We start from the raw sequence: 24,026 nt of genomic DNA on the forward strand, positions 1-24,026 counted from the left end.
TGATCTGTCTACCCTGCATAAAAATTCTGACTGTAAATTACACTTTTCCTGATCTTTCAATATATTCTTTCAGTGACTTGAAAGGTTCTCAAGAGGATCCTGACATAACTCTGTTATTTCGTACTGTTTATTAGGATATTAGTTCTGCTTATTGTAGGGGAGGAAATACTTTTCCTTGACCCTCTTAGGGGCCCTGACTGGGTCTGAAAATTAAACTGACAAAGACAGATTAATAGGAAAAAGAATATACAGATTTATTTGAATGAAAGTTTATATGACATGGGAGACTTCATAAGGAAATGAAGACCTGAAGCAACAATAGATCTGAGAAGTATTATTACACTGTTTGATGATGGACTCATAAGACTGCCAGGTGGACAGTAATGGAGAATTATATGTTTAAGAGTATAAGGTAAGTGTAGTAACTTGGTAATAACTTCCTGATGTTTCTTTTCCTTCTGAGATAAGAAAGTTTATTTCCTTCAGTTATAAGGAGGGCACTTCTACCAGGAAACTTTGTGGAATAGTCCAGGGGAGACAATCAAGGGTAAGGTCAGAGTGAAGTTTTTGATTCTGTTTTTCTAGAACTCTTTCAGTTGAAAATGTTCAACATGCTAAGGTGCCATAGTTTGGATTAGCATGCCCTGAGTCCCATCACCGTAGATGTTTAAACTTACCTCCTGTAGAAGACAAAATTATTTCTAGAAAGCCTCCTTAATCTTTAACAGTCTCCATTTATGGCTCAATGAATACAAACTCATTCTCTAAAATTGTAAGAATAATCTTCAGGGATTATCTCACTATTATCTACTTTAAAAGAAAAAAGAAATCATCAATTTTCTCTATTATATATTCAACACAATCCACCCACTTGAAATCTTTGTTGGGTAAGTTTGCTCTCTGTTTATTATTTGCATCCGATAAATATTTCTGAATCCCACAATAAGTGCTACGCTAGATACTATTAAGTGTTCTATCTTTATAAATAGAAAAAAAAAACACATTAAAGCTAAAAATTACAGATACTTTCCCTCATCCCTAGTAGAATATTTAACATTTTATTTCAAAAAAAACCCCTTTATTGATCTCTTTTCTTTAGCACTTTCTCCATTTTCTTTTTGTTCCACCAGTATATCAAATTGATTCACAAATGGTGATAAATATATCTCAGGAATGATTTTGAATCTAGTTTATATGTTCCATCCTTATTCAATGCCTATATTTACCTAGTTGAAATGTTTCAATGGTTTCCTTATTGGTCTCCTTTCTACTGTTTCCATCTACCTCAAATGGACCTCCACACTTACTTCATATTTAATTTTTGAAAAAGTGGAGGAATTTTCTGCTTTATTAAAATTAATCTGAACTCTCATTGCATACAAATCAATATTGAATACCCAGGTCTTAGCTTCACAAACAATGTATTATAATAACTCCTTAGTGAAAATTAAATGATGCCCCTATCTTTTTATATTATCAGATTGTCAATATAGAAATTCTTATATTTTTCTGAAAAATATAACACATATTACATAGATGCACACACAAGGTTTCTCCAGATAAAGTCTAGCCATTGTTAATATGATGAGAATGGTTTGAGCGATATTAACATAACCTGGCTGCCATGGAGAGTGCACAGCCATGCTCCTGTGTGAACAAGGACGACTTCACTGTGCTAGTCAGTGGGGGACAGGTAGACAGCCTGGAATGAGCATGTGCACTGTGTGGCTATCACATTCAAAATGACTGAGTGAGTAGATCAATGAATCTGCATCCAATTTGGTGTGAAGCTTGAACATTCCTCTGTGGAAACTATTCAGATGATTCAGAAGGCCATAGCTATGAGCAACTGGTGATGGGCAGCTTCATCACAACTACATGCCTACTCACACATCACATCTCCTATAGCGTTTTTTTGGCAAAACTCTAAATCACCCAGGTGACTCAGCCCCACTACAGCCCACATTTGGCATCCTGCAACTTCTGGCTTTCCCCCAAACTAGAATCACCTTTGAAAGGGAAGAGATTTCAGATCCTTAATGAGATTCAGGAAAATATGATGGGGTGGCTGATGGCAACTGTGTGAACTGTGTGAGGTCCCAAGGTGCCTACTTTGAGGGGGATTGAAGCATCATTGTACCTAGCATGATATTTCTCGTATCTTGTATCTTCTTCAATAAATGTCTCTATTTTTCATATTATATGGCTGGATACCTTCTGGACAGACCTCGTATATTTTCTTCTTACAACAAAGCTTGTTTTCTTTTAAAGCAATTTACCTCCATTGCAACTCTCTCAAATCTCATTTACATTCTAAAAACTACCAATCTTTAAGTCTTCCTAAAAAAAGGTATTAGTCATACCATTCTCCTACTTGGTGAGGGAAGAGAGGAAAGCAGGTATTAGAGGAGGAGGTGGGGAAACAAGTTGAGGAGTGTGGGAGGGGCTTCCTATTCCAAAAATAAAATATCCATATTCCTTTGTTTAAAATCCTTTATAGCTACATTCTCTCTTTCTGTTTTTTGCATTTAAAAAAAGTTACATCTTCTGAAACAATGAAGATACCTCTCACTGTCTTGCTGTCATAGACTTTTTTTCTGACTTTTTCCTTTTTTCCTCCTTAGATCTAATCCTTCCTCTTCTGTTAAACTTTTCCCTAGTACTCTAAGCCACTTTACTTTCTTTGTGAGAATCACTGTAGTTCATTATGGGCTTTTTAAATATGATGATCCCAAATGTAATTTATTTTTTTTAATTATTATTGTATTTCCCATTACTATTTAACCCTCTTATACCCGCCCCTTCCTGCTGCAATCACCACAGTGTGACAACTCGTGTCCATGAGTCCTTTTTCCTTTTTGCTCCATCCCTTTCCCCCCTAACTCCCCCACAATAGCTGTCATCCTGCTTGCTATCTATGAGTCCATCTTTATGTTGCTTGTTAGTTCAGTTTGTTCATTAGACTCCACATATAAGTGAGATCTTAAGGTATTTGTCTTTATTTGACAGGTTTATTTCACTTAGCATAATGTTCTTCAGGTCCATCCTGGAGTGCTGTTGCAAAAGGTAAAATATTCTTCCTTTAATTGGCCAAGTAGTATCCATTGCACAATTGTCCCATAGTTGTTTCATCTGCTCATCTATTGATGGGACACTGGGGCTACTTCCATATCTCAGTGATTCTAAACAACACTGCAGTGAACATAGGGGTGCTTAGGTCCTTTTGAATTAGTGTGTTGGGTCCTTTCAGGTATATTCCCAGAAGTGGGATGGCTGGGTCAAAAGGCAGATCCGTTTAAATTGTTTGATGTATATCCATATTGCTTTCCACAGTGGCTGCTATATCCTTAACAAAATATTAGCAAACCAAATACAGCAATGCATCAAAAATATCATACACCATGGTCAAGTGGTATTTATTCCAGGAATGCAAGGTTGGTACAACATTCACAAGTCAATAAATGTGATTCACCACATAAAAATAAATGAAGGATAAAAACACCTGATTAGATCGATAGATGCAGAAAAAGCATTTGATAAAATCCAGCATCCATTTATGATAAAAACTCTCAGCAAAGTGGGAACAGAGGGAACATAATAGAGGCCATATATGACAGACCCACTGCTAGCATCATACTCAATGAGCAAAAACTACAAGTGTTCCCCTTAAGATAGGGTACAAGACAGGGATGGCTGCTTTCCCCTCTCTTTCTCAATGTAGTCCAGGAAGTCCTAGCCAGAGCAATCAGACAAAAAGAAGAAATAAAAGGCATCCAAATTGGAAAGGAAGAAGTAAACTGTCTTTATTTGCAGAGGACATGATACTGTACATAGAGAAGCCAAAGACTCAAGAAGCTACTAGCACTGATCCATGAATTCAGCAAAGTAGCAGGAGACAAAATTAATATCCAGGAATCAGTAGCATTTTTATATACCAATAATGAACTGACAGAAAGGGGAATTAAGGAAACAACCCCATTCACAATTGTTTCAAAAATAATAAAACAACTGGAAATAAATCATTTTGGATTTAGTCCCATTCCTGTTCACCTCTGAATTGAAACACTTCAGGCTATTTGGAACTGAAAGTATTCTTAGTGCCTATTGGCCTTCCCATCTCACCTTGTTCTTGGATAGTCTGTAGGAAACAGAAGTGGAATGAAATTAGTCAAACAAAAGACCTCACTTCTACTTTGAGAAAGATCTAAAAACACATTTCTCTTTGTCCTTTTTCACTTTAAAATTATTTTTAAAAAATTATTTGAAGTTATCAATAGATACAAATACTACAAGATAAATGGCACCAGCATACAGCTGAAATATAAATGCCTGATAGTTCATTTATTGCTTGTTTTTTACCAAATTTAATGAAAATGTTCTTGAAGATAGGGATATTGTCTTTTCCATTAAGATGTAGAGACTAGAAAAAAGTCTTGAATTAAATCATACTCTTTCTAGACTTAAGATTTAAATAACTATTTATCCACTCTTTCCTTCATGGACTATGTATATGCATTTTTCTATTATCAGTCATACAACATTTCAAGGTTTAAACTCTATAATATCATTTTGTATGCTTTTAAAATTACTCATTTTGGAACAATGTATTTGTGCTGTTTTTACCACTGCTCAATAAAACTGATACACCATTAATGGAAAAATTACAACCATTTACCTCTAGTACCATAATTGAACTGAAATATGCATCACAAAGCCTTCCATTTACTTAACCAGATTTTTTTATGTAAAAGAAAGATCAGTTTTTCTCATGCACTTAGTATTGAAATTGCATCTTTAGGTAATGAAACTTAGAGCTAGGTAACAATGGTTTATGCAATACTAGGGTTACAAAACAGAAAAAATATATACAATTTAAAAAATAATAATAACTAATAAAATGAAAGATGTAGTTCCAACAATTTAGATCTTTCTTTGTAAGACTTTACGGAGAAAACGGTGTTAGGCACTTAGCTGTGTTTTCTAAGAAATCATTTAACTTAATTTAAATTCAATCATTTTTACTTTAATGACAGTGCCAGTGGCTATTTTATAAACAGTTGTTTAGATTTAAATTACAGTGTAACTTTCTAATTAAAAAGTTTAATTTCTTTTTAACTATAATAAAAAATAATTACATTGTGTGAGCTGTTTTTAAAAATCTTTGCCTCTCTCTGTACATTGCATTCACTGTTTTGTTGAATTCTAATTTTGAGAAAACTTTGATGAAATTGATGCCAAGGGTACCTACATAGATTTATACATTGAATGAAGATTATTATTTTTTGTAAAGTCAAAGAGTATTATTCTTGGAATTTCACATTATTTTCCAACATGAAACAGCGTGGAGGGAAAGGTGTACATTCACTTACTCATATTTGGTGACACCATGAGCTGTTCTTTTCAAAAAGCATTAAAGTGCTTTGAAAATGTTCGCTTTGAAGTCATGCTATTGATGAGCCTAAAAAGTTCCCAGTAGAAAATCGGTCCCTCCTGGAGGATCACATTAGTACCACTAATAGGAAATCATCTGTCCTACTTCCAATGACACAAATGAAATGTCACTCTGGACTATCCACATGCCTCGACATCCTTTCTCATACCATATTTTGTGCTATTAATGAGCATGCCTTTATTATCTGTCCTGACGTGCTCTCAAATCTAGCAATCGAAATAAAGTATGCTTTAATTATCTACAGACAAGATTTTTCTATTGTTATGTGGCAATTATAGTTGATCATGCCCCAGAATTTTAAATGTGTTGGAGCAGATCAGGCTGGGCCAGGATCAGGAACTGAAGTTAATGGTTGGCGGGGGTGGTCCTGGTGTGAGAAAGCTGGGTATAGACACTAAGGAAAAGTTTATGTTGAGAGTCAGGGCATCCTGTTCATGATATGAAAACAGAGCTAACCGGCAGTCTGGATATAAAGTGAGCACAGATACTATGCAAACCAATGCAAAGCAGTTTTCTTAGAATGCCATACCACAGCACAATGAGCCGGGAACTGATGACGCTAGAATTAATCAGACAGGCAGTTTCTCTGGCGTGAATTCATTAGCAATTAGTAGCAGACATAAACAGTGTTAATCTGAAATTGGCTGCCCAGTGTCCTTCAAGTGAGAAGAAATTGATGACACTTCTGAAGCAGGGATTCAAGCATTAAAAACAAAAAAACAGTTCCTAAGTATACAAAGTTATAGCTAACCAAGTACCATTTATGGTATATAATTAGTCCTATCATGCTGAACAAAATATCTTTTAGAAATCGATTGCACTGGAGGTTTATTGGTATAGAAGAACAATTTTCTGCACATGTGCTGCAAGGATTTTTAAAACATGCAATATCTGACTCTTTAGTTGGGGACAATGGCCTCTTTTTCCTTAGATTATTAAGTTAAAAAATGACAACAGCCATCAAGTGTCAATTAATCAAAATGTTACCTATTTTTTGTCAGATGGACAAAACAATATATTTTTATGTGTGCTGCAGACTTTTATTAATTAGTTTACCTGTGCTCTTAGATGGAAAAGATTAAAATCTATTGGTATAGAGAGATTGATTCAGGGGCTGGAACTCAGACAAAGCCTGATCATTTTAATTTGTAAGGCTGGTTCCCTGGAATGACCCCTTCAATAAATTTGGAAAAGCTTAAGTAATATGGATTTTTGATGTCCATACCAAATCTACTAAACCAAATTTTCTGATATATTTTTAAAGTAAAAATATCTCTAATGATTCCTGTGCAAACAGTTTTAAACTTGTCCAAGGACTAACATTTAGGAATCATTGAATAGTTGTTATTCAATTAGTTTTGAAAAAGATACAGTTTGTATAAACTTTAATGTTTTTAATTTCAAATGAAATTTAGTAATATATACATGTATATTTTATAAATTCCTTTCAGCTATTTTGTAGTTTCAAAACTACATGCTGTCTATAGAAAATTTGGGAGGAAACAGAAAGTTTACCAACATATAGTCAGCAGAGTTACATATTGATACATTATGTTGATATTTGTATAATAAATATACGAGGTCTGTCCAGAATGTATCCAGACATGTAAATATGAAAAATAGAGACATTTATTGAAGAAGATACAAGATACGAGAAACATCATACATGGGACAATGACACTTCAATCCCCTTCAAAATAGGCACCTTGGGACCTCACACAGTTCACACAATTGCCATCAGCCACCCCATTGTATTTTCCTGAATCTCACTGAGGATCTGAAATCTCTTCCCTTTCAAAGGTGATTCTAGTTTTGGGAAAAGCCAGAAGTTGCAGGATGCCAAATGTGGGCTGTAGTGGGGCTGAGTCACCTGGGTGATTTAGAGTTTTGCCAAAAAACGCTATAGGAGATGTGATGTGTGAGTAGGCATGTAGTTGTGATGAAGATGCCAGTCACCAGGTGCCCTTAGCTGTGGCCTTCTGAATCATCTGAATAGTTTCCACAGAGGAATGTTCAAGCTTCACACCAAATTGGATGCAGATTCATTGCTCTACTCACTCAGTCATTTTGAATGTGGTGGCCACACAGTGTACATGCTCACTACACAATGTCTACTGCCCCTCCTGTCTAGTACAGTGAAGTCATTGTTCACACATGTGCATTCCAGTCCACTCTCCTTGGCTAGTTACATTGATGTTGTACAAACTGTTCTCGATGTACTAACAAGGGCTAGGCTTTTTCTGGACAGACCTTGTATAATAAATATATCAGGATAAATAGACTAAGAGTGAAGGGAAGGGACATGGAAAACTAGATATTTCAGTAAAAATTTTACCGTGAGCTATCGGGTGAATAACACACTGCCACTGGCTTTGAACAGCAAACTTAGAATATGTGCCATGTCCACATTGAGTCTGGACACTGGCCACATTCCCAGCTTCTGGTACTCGTATGATGTCCACTTGTACAAATGAGACTTTGCTGTTACAGCTACTTTCCAAACGGAGCTATGTACTCATTATGTTATTAGCTTCTTCTTTATTATTGATTGAGTATATCATAATGATCAAGTCTAATACACACCTTCTTCTATCTAAACTTTCAGGTGGACAGAAGTAAGCTTTCAAATGCATTGCTCCTTTGACTGGAATGCTGACTTAATGACCTCACAGTAAGTACTCATACAGTGGGGAATCATCTCACCATAGGATGTGTATTTAAATATGGGGCATGTTTGATATTTTAAAATATCAAAATATTAACCTTAGATATTAAGCATCCCCTGTCTTGAGTTGTAAATTATTTCTCTGTATTCTATTATTTATCTTTGCTTTTGTTTGTGGTATAAATTAGTGCATTCCCTGAAAGGCCTAATTCAAAAAACTAAAATAATTTGTGCATAAAGAAGTAGAATCTGTTGTTTTTAAGATATTTCCAATTTTTAAATGAGCTGCTGGATTCCATTTACCCTCATGGATATTTCTGAATTTATGGTACCAATTTATAACCCAATATTACAAAAATGCATTACAACTTTATTTTTTAATTTCTTTTTTATTAAGTATAATTTATTGATTATGCTTTTACAGTTGTCTTCTTTTTTCCCTTTGCCTCACTATGTACAGTGCCCAAGTTCCCTCCAGCAATTCACCTGCTTTAGTTCATGTCCATGGGTAATACATATAAGTTCTTTGGTTCCTCCATTTCCCATACTATTAACATCCCTCTGTCTATTTTGTACTTATCAATTATTTTTCGTATTCCCGTACCTTTTCCCCCATTCTCTTCCTTCTCCCTCCCCAGTAATAACCCTCCATGTGAATTCCATTCCTATAATTCTCTTCCTTTGTAGATGTTTGCTTAGTTTATTTACTTATTTATTTATTTAGGTTCAGTTGTTGATAGTTGTGAGTTTGTTCTCGTTTTACTGCTCATAGTTTTGATCTTCTTTTTCTTAGATAAGTCCCCTTAACATTTCATATTGTAAGGGCTTGGTGACAATGAATTCCTTTAACTTGACTTTTTCTGGGAAGCACTTTAACTGCCCTTCCATTCTAAGTGATAGCTTTGTTGGAGAGAGTAATCTTGGATGTATGTCCTAGCTTTTCGTAACTTCAAATGCTTCTTTCCATCCCCTTCTTTCCTGCAAGTTTCCTTTTGAGAAATCAGTGCATAGTCTGATGGGAACTCCTTTATAGGTAACTGTCTGCTTTTCTCTTGCTATTTTTAAGGTTCTCTCCTTATATTTAATCTTGGGTAATGTATTTATAATATGCCTTCATGTGTGCTTCCTTGGCTTCAACTTCTTTGGGATTCTATGAGCTTCCTGGACTTCCTGGAAGTCTATTTCCTTTGCCAGATTGGGGAAGTTCTCCTTCATTATTTGTTCAAATAAGTTTTCAATTTCTTGCTCCTCTTCTTCTCCTTCTGGCACCCTTATGATTTGGATGTTGGAACATTTAAAGTTGACCTGGAGGTTCCTGAGCTGCTCCTCATTTTTCTGAATTCTTGTTTCTTCATTCTGTTCTTGTTGAAAGTTTATTTCTTCCTTCTGCTCCAAACTGTTGGTTTGTATCCTGGTTTCCTTCGCTTCACTGTTGGTTCCCTGTGTATTTTTCTTTGTTTCACTTTGCATAGCCTTCACCTTTTCCTCTATTTTGTGACCATACTCATCCGTTTCTGTGACATTCCTGATTACCGGTATTTTAAACTCTGCATCTGGTAGGTTGGCTATCTCTTCATTGCTTAGTTCTATATTTGAAGTTTTGATCTGTTCTTTCATTTGGGACATATTTCTTTGTCTTGTTGCAACTGTTATGTTGTAAGGGGATGGGCTTTATGTATTTGCCAGGACAGGACAACCCACATTGGTCATTGTGGCAGTGTATGTGGGGAAGGGCTCAGTGAGGGGACATTGCCACTTGCTGGGCTCTTGTCCCACTTTCCATTACTTCACCCACTGCCCATAAGCAAATTGGGCTCTTCTGTTGCTGATTCCTGGGGCAGGGGGGAGGTTTGTGTGTGTACTAGGACCCTATGGGTCTCTGCAATGAACTCTCCTATGAGGCTGGGAGTTTCTCCCACTGCCAAAATCCCTGCAGGTTTTTACAACCAGAGGTTTAGAGGCTTTATTTTCCTGTGCTGGGCCCTTGGGTTGTGTGGTATATCTTGCTCCCAAGTTGTTCTTCCTAGTTTATCTTCATGCAAATGTGGGACAGCCTGGTCTACCAGCAACTGCCTCGCCCACCTGGTCCTCCACCAGCCACCTTGCCATAAGTCCTCTCCACCCTAGCTTCCCGTCTCTGCCCCTCCTACTCATCTGGATGAATGTTTCTTCTTTAACTACTTGGTCATCAGACTTCCATGCAGTTTGATTTTCTGGCCATTCTTGTTGTTTTTTGTTTTTAAATTTGTCGTTGTCCTTTTTCTGGTTGTGCAAGGAGGCAAAGTGTATCTACCTACGCCACCATCTTGGCTGGAATTCACAGTACAACTTTAAAATGAACCTGGGAAGTACTTGAGAAGTGTGGAAATTTCTTTTCAGTGTATTGTTTTTAATTATTGTTTTAAGTATTAAAATGCAAAAGATGATTGTTTTGACATAATCTGATGCAAATTATTTATTATTTGGTCTAAAAATAAAATGAAGAAACTTTGAGAGACATTTCAGTGGATTATTTAGTGAGCTTAAGAGAATGCTTAGCACACAAAATAGAGTCAAACTAATTTTTCCCTGGCCATTGTCACATTGAATCATTTTTTCTGTTATTTATATAGGGCAGCACAGTGTTTTAAATTTGCCACTAAAAGGTAAAATCCATATCTTTCCCCACACTATTATGGATCACCCTACATACCTGCTTTTAGCAGATGCCTACTTTTCAAAAAGTGCGTATTTGCACATTTGAAGCAATGTGTCACATTTCTGCTCCACTGACTAGCATTGCTTTAAATCTCTTGGATCCCATCATCTTGTGTTTTGTCAAGTCACATTGGCTTTTCTATGTGACAAAATATACAGTGATGGAAGGTGACAGAAGAAGTGTAATGCAATATGACACATCAGAAATTTAAAGGGTAAAGGGATTAGCTCTTTGGTGTCAAATTAGATAGTGTATGTCAAATCCAAAATGAATCTGGCAGTCACTAATGGAGTGAAAGGTACAGTATTCATTGCACCTGTGAAACAGTAAGTGCTGAACTTCATCAGTACATCGTTAGCTAACTGAGAGATATGGTGTGGAACATAAGAAGGCACCCTGGAAGACCATGGACCTACAGTGCACTTCAAGGTCACTTCATGATGACACTGTTGATAAAGGTGATTTAATTGATATGACTCTTCCACAGAGAAACCAAGAATTATTAACAGTTGCTGATTTGGAATATATATATATATATATATATAGGCTGTAATTAAGAAATTATTGTTTTTAAAGAGAAAAAGTTATACAATGGCATTATTTATGTTATGTTTGATGCTATTACATCATACACACAAAGAATAAAGCAGTTTAAACTATAAGGAATGAGGTAAGAAGAATCTTCTTAATAATAAAAAATATAGATTTCTAAAGATTGAGTTTGTACCTCTTCTCATATAGATTAAGTTTTAAAATCCTTGATATTATCCCGGGATTTATTCCATGTCTTCTCAAGGAGATAACAGTAAGTGAGGATCAAATAAATAATAGTTAAGGGAGCGTGGGCAAGATGGTGGCGGCATTAGAGGTCCACAGCTGGGCTAATGAGAGCCACCACCGTGCTCCAGTTCCAGCTGGCTCCTCAGCCTTTCTGCTTTGCGGAGTCTGGTACTCGAGGGCTCTTGGCTACCACACACTGGGTTGTTATGGAGGACAGAAGATCCAGCAGTGGATCCACCAATGAACTTGAAGCATCCTCATGAATTAGTTGCATTAATGAGACAAGAAACAACAGTTAACCACTCAAAGAACTGGAGAAACAGTTAGTTGCTCAAAAAAATCACATAGAAGAGAATGAGGACAGAGACACAGGACTGAAGCAGTGACATAATAAAAGGGTCTAGACTACATCAAACCCCCTAAGTGCTCTTAGGGGACCTGGATCTGTATGAGGGCATATACATAACTTTGGAAAGCAAAGCTATCAGCCCTGAGGATTATATAGATATGGAATCTTTTGTCCCTCCAAACCCTGAGCAACCTGATTGCACTAAAATTCCAGAATTTCCATATAGCATACATGCTTTCCAGCACCTATGAAGTGGACAAGAAGGAGTTAATCTCTCTGCACCTCTACTACCTAAAGAAGATCCAGCCTCCACATATTTATCTAAATGAGTAGTAAGGAATATAGATGACACAGGTCACCTCTTTCATGAAGGCCTATAGGAGAACTCTTCCTTGTGGGTACTGTAGAACATGGCTTCATTTTACTGGAGAGTAAAGAACGACCCATGTCAGGTAGTGGAATGTGCCATGTGAGTACTTCACTTCTCTTCCAAGCATAATAAACACATTGCTCTGGTCAACTTGGCAAATGTTCTACACAGAGCACATCCTTGCTGCTGCTGCTGCTGCTGCTGCTGCTGCTGTGCATGCAGCTCTGAATGACTGACTGCTTCACCAGCTATTACACTTTGGGAAATATATATGCAATGCTTAGGGAATATAACCCCTCACTGCTCTGTTACGACCATGCTTTGCAGGCCAAACCTGGGTTTGAGCAAGCTATAAAGAAGAGGCATGCTGTCCTGTGTCAGCAAAAACTTGAGCAAAAATTGGGAGCTCAACATAGATCCTTCCAGCAAACACTGAATGAGTTGCAAGAATATCAAGTCAACATGACCACTACCTGAGACAGCAGAAGATCCTGGAAAAACATAAGCTGATTCAAGAGGAACAAATCTTAAGGAATATCATCCATGACACACAGATGGCAAAAGAGGCACAATCAGGAAATCTTCAGATATGCTGTCTGGTCAACCAGCAGCATAGTTTACATTGCCAACAGGACAAACCTCTGTGCTACATTTGTGGCAATATCTTTGAAAATGTGGATTATGTTCAGTTTGGTGAAGATTCATCAACCTCTTGTATGATGTCTGTGAACTTTGAAGTTCCAGCAAATCAGAGTGATGTCAGTGGTTTGGTCAAGTCTTCTCCTGTAGCCCATTCTATTCTCCAGATTTGGGGCAGGGACTCTGATGCATATAGGGACAAACAGGATATGCTTTGGCCTAAGAGAGCAGACTGTGCTGAAAGCTACTCTAGAGTCCCTGTTCATGGAGAATTGCCAATGTATTTTCTGCCTCAGGAAAACAAAGGACTCAAGATCTATGAAATCAACTGTGGTGATTATTCTTCAGAAGAAAAGGCTCGAACTCCTGACTGTTCCATAACTGACTTTAGAAAAAGTCAGACTTTGTCCTACTTAGTCAAAGAATTAGAGGTCTTCATGGATCTGAAAACCAAACTGCCAGATGACCATGCATGAAAATTTTGTTTTCCTGTATTCATAACTATACCATCTGAGAAGAAGAAATTGTGTCTTCCTTATTTCATGCTATTAATAAGCCAAGTGCCCCTGTCTGGCTGACTCTCAGTGAAGCTGGACTGTACTGGAGGGCAGTAAGAAATTGCACCTTTGCTTTTCTCGTCCTCAGGGAGCTCTGAATTTGGTTCCACTTCAATACCAGGACATTCCTCTTGTGAACTTCGCCAACGTTTTAATTCACTATGGCCTTCATCTTGATGCTGCTAAGCTTCTTCTTCAAGCTTTGGCCATTAATAGCTCTAAGCCCCTGACATTTTTGAGCCTGGGAAATGCTCACCTTGCTCTTAAGAATATCAGTGGGGCACTTGAGGCCTTTAGGCAGGCTTTGAAATTAACTATCAAATGCCCAGAGTGTGAAAGCAGCCTGAAGTTGATTCGCTGTATGAAGTTTTATCCTTTTCTGTACAACATCACCTCTTCTGTTTGCAGTGGTAATTGTCATGAGAAAACCCTGGAGAATAGACATGACAAACAGAAATATTTTGAGAACTCACAGTTACTAGATGCTTCTGAAGAAGAGTTCTCTGAGATAAGAACAGAGGAGGACCCTGAACTATCTGTTGAGAATTTGGGGTTGGGGTGCTCAACTGTCTTTAGACTTGAAATTACAGTGGTTGAAGAAAGCAATGAATCTGATAATATAAAGAAGTCAGATGAAACAAAAATATCAGAAGAGATCTTGGCTTTGGTGGATGAATTCCAACAGGTATAGCCTCTGGAAGGCTTTGGGGAGGGCACTAGAAGTGAAAGGGCAGCATCTGGACTTACAGGAGATACGGGTACCAAAGAAAGGTCTTAGGGCAGAGGGAGCAAAAGCTTTTGCTACAGAAACTACAGAAGAGAAGATGACAGAGCAATAGAATGGATTACCTTCCAGGTCAAATGGGTAAAGAACCCCAGAGGAGATCATAAAAAAAAACTCCCGGGGAAAAGATAGAATCAAAGCAAGCAGAAAATGTACATCACTACCAAGCAAACCTGGAGATCACTGATCCAAAGTGGCATTTCCTGGGCCACAAGGAAAACAGTGTGACTACCAGAGTCTTGGATGGCCCAGCCCATATGAGTGTGTCAAACTCTGCTGGGTAGAGCTCAGTGCTATTGTGAGTACCTGGCTTACAGCTTTTTCAAAAAACATCGACATCACAGAACACATAGACTTTGCCACTCCAATCCAGCAGCTAGCAGTGGAGCCTGTTTGCAAAGGCAGTCTCCCCACCAGCACGCTCACCCTGGACCATTTGCACAGGGTTTCCAACCTGGCCAGCCTACAGCACACAGGTGAAAGTCAGCCAACAGAAGTATTAAAAATCTTGACAAAAAGCAATATCCACAATAGTCAGTTGAACAGACTGGCACCTGAATTGCCAGTTTTGAAATAGAAATGATGGTACCCAGAAGCCAATGTAACAAAATCTTTAAAGCTAGAAGAAGAAAATGACAAGCCTAGGATTCTATACTAGCAAAAACATTCACCAAATATTAAAGTGCAATAAAGACGTGTTCAAACAGAAATTCAGAGAATTTGGCACCAGTAGACTTTCACTGAAATTAGAATTGAAGGGAGTTCTTTGGGAAAATGGTCCCAGATAGAAATATGAATGTGCAAGCGGGAATAAAAAACTTGGAAATGAAAATGTGAATGTACAGTAACTATACAAATATTAACTGTAGTCCCCTAAGGAGCTTCAGTTTTACAGATGCTGAAACTCATGGTAACAGTAACAGATGATGGCAGGGAAGTAAATGGAGTTTTAAAGTCATAAGGTTCAATTGGTATTGGCCAAGTAGTTAAAATAATAATTTGCATGTTTTAAGGTATAGTCTAACTAACTAAAAATAGTTTTAAAATTAAACTAAAACTTAATTGAAGGAAAATGCAACCATGTAAAAAATTTTGATTATTTGAAAGAAATGCAAAGGCACATAAAAATAGAACAAAAATGGTAAATACAGAACCCAGTATATCAGCAGTTAAGTGCAAAAGATTATATAATTTAAGCATTAGAGACTTCCATCAAGATGGTGGCATAGGCAGACATGGCTCGCCTCTTTGCAAAACCACAACAATTTACAACTAAAATATAGAACAACCATCATTCAGAACCATCAGATATCGAGTTGAATGGAAGACTGACAACTATGGAATTAAAGACACAACATCCATCCAGACTGGTAGGAGAGATAAAGAGGCAGAACAGGCTGGTCCGTCGCCCACGTGTGGTAGATGAAAATTTGAGAGGTATATGTCAGGAGCCAGGAGTCCCAGCCCTACACCAGGCTCCCCTGCCCAGGTTTCCAGAACCAGGAAGATAAGTCCCCACAATTTCTGGCTGCAAAAACTAGCAGGTATTGAGCCAGTGGAAGAACTTCCAGAGCCCTAGGATGTTGCTTTTAAAGAATCCACATATTGACTCACCTACTCAGACTCACTCCCTCTGAGTTCCAGCACTGGGTAGCAGCTCGAAAGGCACCAATGGCATACTGAAAGAAACTGGGGTGTCTGGCACCAGGCAAGTGGAGGCCATTGTTTCTTTTCTGAGCCCTCACCCCACAGAGCCACAGAGCTTGCAAGCTAGTGCCATACTGAGACTCCATCAATCTTGTTAACACAGTTTGACCCACCTTGGAGATCCCCAGAGACTCTGAAACATCCAAAGTATGGCCCTACCCAAGCTGCTTTTCCATATGAATGGCTGGTCATGGTTTATGCTTCACAACTTCTTAAATCCTCTCAAATAAGCAACAGTTGGCATCAGGCCCCACCCTATCAGCAGTAAGCCTAGATTCACAGTTTGGCTTCACCTGGAAATCTCCAAGCCAAGCACAAGTAGCAGCCATCTCAGATTGCTTTATAGCTCAGGCAGGGTGGCTCCCAGGGAAAAACACAGGTAGGGGCTGACCTTGGCCTGCACCACCTGGGAAACCCCAGGGCCAGCACACTCAGTGGAGAGCTATAGACCATATCAGAGCACCACCTCCCTGCCCCTGCAAAGTTGACCCTCCACAGAGAGCAGTGGTTGGTGGTCAGTGGCCACAGTAAATCCTTGCAGCCGATTGGCCTGAGTAAATCCCTCTCATTGATCTGTCAAGAGCAACCAAGGCTCAACTCTAAGAGGAGGGTGTACTCAGCCCACACGAAGGGCACACGTCAAGTACCTAGCTTGGGGGATAAGGGAGGGTGTGCCACTGGACTCTATAGACACTTACTATATTAGGCCACACTACCAAGACATGGAGTCAGCACAGCTCCACCTAATACATAGAAACAAACACAGTGAGGCTGCCAAAATGAGATGACAAACATGGCCCAAATGAAAGAATGGATCAAATCTCCAGAAAAAGAGCTCAACAAAATGGAGATAAGCAATCTTTCAGAAGCAGAGTTCAAAACACTGTTTGTAATGCTCTAGGAACTTAGTGAGGATCTCAACAGCATAAAAAGATCCAGTTAAAAACAAAGACACACTATCTGAAATAAAGACCAATTTACAGGGAAACAACAGTAGAGTGGATGAAGCTGAGAATCAAATCAGCAACTTGGAACATAAGGAAGCAAAAAACAACCAATCAGAACAAGAAGAAAAAAGACTCCCAAAAAATGAAGATAATTGAAGCAGCCTCTGTGACAACTTGAAGTGGTCCAACATTTGTGTCATAAGGGTGCCAGAAGGAGAGAAAGAGTAAGAAATTGGAAATCTTTAGAAAAATCAATGAAAGAATACTTCCCTAATTTAGTGAAGGAAAGAGATGGGCAAGTCCAGGAAGCACAGACAGTCCCAAAGAAGATGGATGCAAAGAGGTCCACTCCATGACAGATCATAATTAAAATGCCAAAGGTTAATGATAAAGAGAGAATTCTAAAAACAGCATAGAAAAGAAGTTAGTTACCTACAGGGCAGTACCCATAAGACTGTCAGCTGATTTTTCAAAAGAAACTTTGCAGGCCAGAAGGGATTGGCAAGAAATATTCACAGTCATGTAAAGCAGAGACCTACAGGCAATATTGCTCTACCCAGCAAAGCTGTCATTTATAAAGGAAGGACATATAAAGAGCTTCCCAGATAAGAAAAAACTAAAGGAGTTTATCATCCCGAAACCATTGTTATATGACATGTTAAAGGGACTTATTTAAGAAAAAGAACATCAAAACTATGAACAATAAAATGGCAAGAATGCACATCTATGAACGACTGAACATAACAAACTAAGCAAACAAGAAGAACTGAGACAGAATCATGGGTACAGAGAGCCTTTTGATGGTTGCCAGGTGGGAGGGGAGTGTGGGGGAATGGGTGAGGAGGTGAGGGGATTAAGAAGTACCAATAGGTAGTTACAGAATAGCCATGCAACTATAGGGATGTAAAATACAGTATAGGATATGGAGTAGCTAAAGAACTTACAAGCCTGACCCCTAGACATGAACAGTGGTGTGGGGATTGCCTGAGGGAGAGGGTGGATAGTGGCAAAGGGGGAAAAGTTGGGACAACTGTAATCAATAAAATATAATTTACAAAACAAAAAAAATTGTCTGATTTTAAAAATGCTAACCAGAATCACTATTTCCCTAGTCTCCTGGTTGATATTGTTTAGTGACAATTAAAGGCTGCTATTTGCCAGGTTTTGCCTGGAATGGATACAATAATTTTCCTTATCAAGGTTGAAAAAGGTTTTTTATTTATTTACCATGTTACAATTTACTATTTACAATTGCTAACACTTTCGATTATGGCATTTTGAAATAAAGATTATAGGGAGAAAAAAACTCCCTTCTGTATAATCAGTATCCACTTTTCAAAGATTATTTTAAAAAATAATGAAATGTTTATTAAATTTAGGAAAAGAGCACTCCATCTCATTCATCTTTCACTGTACTTTCCCCCTCCTCTCTTCCTCCTTGATCCTTTCAGGACTGTTGATTCAAAACAAATGATCTCTGTGGAGACATTTAACCCTTTTTAAAGACTTGAAAACACTGAAGCTCTTAGTCTCAAACTGCAGCGAAGGCTTTTCTCTTCTCCATTGTTTAAAGGTGTTTAGTTCTCTAGTGTGAAAGGTTAAAGAACAATCTAATACAGACACCAGATTGATCACTTGCAAATGAGCTACTTCTGCCTTTTTCTATCTTTTGTTATCTGAGGTTTGTTTGTTTGATTTTTGTAATCAGGGGATTTCTGAAAGGAAAGCTATTTATTATAAAGAGAGCTAAAGAATAATTAACTGAAATCTCTGTCACTCTGGATGAATAATTGTTTTTAAGGCTGATAATGGGAAGAAAAGTAAAATGGAATTAATATTGCTAAGGAAGTCACTCAGAGTGACAGTCGAAAGGCTTTTGAGGAGGAAGTGGGGCTCATGCAGCTTTGTTCATGAGTGCCTGGGTTCACGGCTGAACCATAAATGTTCTGGAACAACTGCTGCATGGACCCACGTGGAATTTACTTTCTTTTTTTTTTCATTTTTTAAAAATTTATTTATTTATTTTTATTCAGTTACAATTGTCTGCATTTTCTCCCCATCCCTCCACCCCACTCCAGCCAGTCCCACCTCCCTCCCACACCTCTACCCTCCCCCTTGATCTTGTCCTTGTGTCCTTTATAGAAATTTACTTTCTCCTTGTAGTTTTCACCCCCTCTCATTTGCATACTGGAACTAGTCCGTCCCTCTTAACATAGCCAGTTCTTCACTTGCATACAAAATTACATTTTGTGGTTTTTGCCTTTACAAACCCTACCTCTCTTTTTCTTCAGAGTATACTTTGAGTTGCAACCTGAATCTGTGACTCTCTCTCAGACTTCAATGCTTTTGCTCAGATAAATGCTAACAGTCTATTTTTTATAGTCTATTGGTTAACGGTCTATTAAATTAGACTGTTAATCAAAGATTAATGAAGAGTATTGAGAGAATTACAGTTTAGTATATTAAACTTCTATTTCTTTCACTCTTCATCTCAGAATAAAAATATCATAATAAAAAGACTCAATATACTAATAAAAATAACTCTTTCCATATCCATTTCTGGTTGTGTTTTATAAAGTATCAATGAAGAAACATTGAAACCTGTAATAATTTTTATAAGTTCATTTGAGCCAAACTGATGACAACTGCCAGGAAGCAAAACCTCAATGAATTGAGAAAATGGCCATTTGCACCTTACTTTATGCATTACAATCAAAAGAGAAGACTTAAGTAGGTTACATGAAATCCATTGGTGACAGATTAGGGAGGCTGGGAGAAGCAAAGCTGGGGAAACTTCTGGGATTAGATGAAAAATAAAATGATAGACACATATTTCTTTTACATAGGTGGATACAGGAAAGTTAACAGTCAAAAATTAACACCATAACAAAAACAGTGAGGGTATTTGTAGTCTTCCCGTGGTGTGGAGCCTATGCTTTGAAGGGTCTAGAAAAAGGAAATTTGATATCATAGATGCAAAAAGAAAATAAGCTCAATTAAGGTAAAGATTGACTTTTGTCAGGGAAGATTGTTAAAAAGAGAAACAACAGGAGCAAAATGGAGTCACCTGTGCTAGACAACACCCCCCACCTCCCCTAACCCCGCCTCACCTCCATCAGCAAAACCGAGACTTAGTAACTAACTAAATTAATTGCAGTTTCAGCCTTTCCCAGGAATGTAACCTTTAATCAGTCTGCAGTTACCTGGTCAGCACAAGTGAGGGTAATCCACCTAAGAGACCTCTTCCATTTCCAAAGGAAGGTGACCTTGACACAAATAATCCATTCTTTGATAGAAATGTCCTTTTCCCATTCACTTCTACTTAATAAAAAACTTTCCATTTTGTACAGATCTTTAAGAGTTCCCTTCTACCTGACAGAAGGGATGCATGCTGCTTGATCCATTAGTTATGAATTAAAACCAACTACATCTTTCAATCTACTCAGTTAAAATTTGTGTTTTCTTTTTTAAACTGATTTGGTGGCAATATAGATTTCTAACGACTTTGGGTTTGAGAAACACAGGCATGGTACCTGTGAACACTTTAGCGCTGTGGGTGAAAAGGGGCCACACAATAAATCTGACAAACTCAGGGGAGGCCTGAGTGACAGCCTTACAAATTCAGAGACCTAACGGGACCGGGTGGGATGGACTGAATAGAAATAGACTCACAGACAGAGAGCAGGTTGACAGCTGTTGGGGAGGCTGCGGTAGGGATAAAGGGATTGAGAAAAACAGATAAAAAGAAAAGAAAAAGAACTGATGGACATGAACAAAAGTATCATGACTGCTGGTGGAGGGGAGTGGGTGGAGGTGGAAGGGGGTATGGGGAAGATAAATGGTAATGGGAAAATATAATTAAAACGATGGGAAAAATAAATAAATAAAACTTTCTAACTAAAAGCAGGTCATGGCAGGCAGTCATGTTCTAGGCTAGAATCTTCCCGGTCAAACATTAATCTTTACCGTAATTGAGCCTGTCTATTCTCTTTTGGCAAGTGGTTCTTAGCAAGTGGTTCAGGGGCTGGGGGCTCCCTGAGGCTAGCTGTTGCTTGTGTGAGAGGACTTAAGAACTTGCGAAGCATGAACTGTGACCAGACATTCACATGGAAAAGCCATTGTTAACAGCATGGGTAGGCCCATAAGTTGGGTAGGACAGAGTCTTAGGGGCTCTCCAGAGAGGGACAAACAGTTTTAGCCAGGTTGATGGAGTACCAGATATGGCACCTACCTGCCGGCTCTGTGGCTCTGTGGAAGGAGGGTTCAGAAAAGGGACAATGGTTTCTGCCCACCTTTCTGTCTGACAGAAAGCTGTCCCCGAGCTCTTGCCTTGCAGCCAGACCCTTCAGTTCCTCCCTGTATGCCACTGGTGCCTTTCAAGCTGCTACCCCATAGCTGGAGATCTGAGAGAGTGAGTCTGAGTAGGTCCATGAATGAGTTCTTTAAGAAAAACTGCTTGGGACTCCAGAGGTTTCTTCCACTGACTCAATCCTCTCTGGTTTTTGCAGGCAGAAGTTACAGGGACTTGTTTTCCTGGCACTGGATCCCTGGGCTAGGGGACCTGGTATTGGGTTTGGACTCCTCCTTCCGGAGATATCCCTTCCAAATTTTTATTCACCACACATGGATGTAAGACCAGCCCATTTTGTGTCTTTCCCCATCCTACCAGTCTCGATGGATGTGGTTTCTTTAATTCCATAGTTGTCGGACTTTTATTCAACTTGATTTCTGATGGTTCTGAGCGATGGTTGTTCCGTAGCTTACTTGTAATTTTGATGTGGCTGTGCGAGGGGTGAGACGTGTTTACTTTGTTTACCTATGCCTCCATTGGACCAGAAGTCTCCTTCAGTCTTTTTTTTTTTATTATTGTAATGAATAAGATAAGGTGAAAATTTGCCATTTTCTGAAGCACTTTATCAATTTGTTGAGGTTTTGTTTCTGGCAGTTGTCATCAGTTTGGCTCAAATAAACTCATAAAAATTCTTACAAGTGTGGACTTTTTTTGGCATTGACATAGCTATTTTCTTTACCTTTTTCAAGGGCCATGATTAAGTTTCTCTTGGTTGTGAGCTCTGCTGTCATTCCATCAAGCTCCAGATCTGATTGGCTTTCCACAGTTCCCAATTTTGAATGAAAAACCCCAACATTGGCACTAAAATAATACCTTCCCCACCCACATTGCCCCTAGTGGTCTATTATCAAAACTCTGGTATAGTGATTTGTGTCTCAGCTGTAGTCAACTGAGACTGCAAAAGAGATTGGTCTCAAAGGCCTTTTGCAAATTCTTCAACATCAACTTGAATGCTCCCATATCTGCTCCAAAGGAGGGCCTCTATTTTGGTCCTTTAGAGTTGACAGGGCTCCAAGAGACCCTCTGCTAAACTGCTACCAGTAATTTCTTAAACATCCAAGCTAAAACTAAAACTAAAATTAATTATAAAACCCTTGCCAAATTCTGGTTGATCCTGGAACTATGCTGCCTACATTAAACTCTACTCTTATAAGACAACAAACTCCTCAGAGTGGGGTGGGGTTGGGGAAACTTCCATATTGAAGATATCTAGTAAAGTTCAAAGAGCATTTCTATCTCAGAGAGTACAAATGACTCTAGGACCTTGCAGTGAAAAGCATTCCTTCATGCTGTGTGATACATCCCCGGTCAATCTATTAGGTAGGGATCTCCATTCCAAATTAAAAACACTAGCACACTTTGCCTCCAACGGAGAGACCACACCTTAGAATTTCCTCACAAACCTCAACCAGACTTCCTGTGTTTCTTAAAATCTGTCCTTGATATAGAATAGGAAGAATTCCAACAGAAGTCCCCAAATTTAATTGAACTTCCCAGAAATCTGTGGACTCTTTCTATAGTGACATTCAGAGAATAAAAAGTGCTGAACCTATAAAAATTTAGACATAACTAAACTTCTTCCTAAATTGCCTTAATATCCATTAAACCCTGAGGCCATTCAGGGTCTCACCATCATAATAGAAAACCCATTCATTCAAGGGATGATCAATCTCTGTACCAGCCCCTATACTGTGCCAATATTTCCAGTTCAGAAAACTAATAAATAGGTAAGGGTGGCCATCTGTTCAGGATGTGAGACCTTAACAAGGTAGTTATACCTTGTCTTCCAGTTGTTCTAAACCAAAACTTCCTTTTGTCATTAGTTCCAACAAACTCAAGATGGTTGTCTATTGATTTTAGTTCAGCCTTTTTCAGCATCCCTATAGGTCCCAACAAACAATACCTATTTGCCTTTACTTGGAACAATCAACACTATACCTGACAGTCATACCTCAAATATATGACAGCCCTTCTTATGTCTCCCAAATACATCACCAAGTTTTAAGCACCCTCCAATCCCCTGGGAAACTGACCATATTGTAATATGTAGACAATCTCTTGCTGTGCTCAGTTACAAAAGAAGTATGTGTAAAAGATTCCATTTATTTTCTGCAACAGTTAGCTGAAAATACATATAAAGTCTCAGAAAACAGTTACAATGATCTCTAAACACTGTTCATTACCTAGGTCATAATTTAGGTATCAGAGAATTCAGCTACCTCCACAAAGAACTGAGCTAATCCAAGAATTCCTTAGACCCATATCTGAGTGAGAGGTTCATGGATCCCTAGATCTGGCTGGCTTTCGTAGACTATGGGTTCCTTTTTTGTTTTTGTTTTCTGTTGGTTTCCACACTTCATGAATTTACTAAAATTTTAGTCCTGGCACTGCTTCCTCAGGAAAATAAACATGAGGAGCTTTTATAAGACTCAAATGAGAGCTGCAAGAACCACCTGCCTTAGGGCTACCTAACTATTCATAAACTTTCACCTTATTTGTACATGAAGGAGATAACCAAGCCTGGGAATGCTTATGCAAAAACATAGGCCTATTACCTTTTATAGCAGACAGCTTGACTCGGTTGCTGCTGCCTATTCCTACAGCCTTAAGGCTATAGCTGCAGCTGCAGTTAGCAGAAGTCTCAGCAGAGCTAACCCTAGCAAATGGCATTTATTTACAAACTCCACATGCTGTCCAAAGTCTTTTTAATTCTGATTTGACTCAACA

The 24,026-nt window shown here is 38.3% G+C and overlaps 1 pseudogene; it reads left to right on the forward strand.

The window, feature by feature from the left end:
- The first annotated feature begins 11,082 nt into the window (after positions 1-11,082).
- On the forward strand, positions 11,083-14,930 carry LOC112310461 (tetratricopeptide repeat protein 17-like; annotated as a pseudogene).
- Positions 14,931-24,026: the final 9,096 nt, after the last annotated feature.

Source organism: Desmodus rotundus, chromosome 13 (genome assembly GCF_022682495.2).
Source record: "Desmodus rotundus isolate HL8 chromosome 13, HLdesRot8A.1, whole genome shotgun sequence".
NCBI classification, from domain to species: domain Eukaryota; kingdom Metazoa; phylum Chordata; class Mammalia; order Chiroptera; family Phyllostomidae; genus Desmodus; species Desmodus rotundus.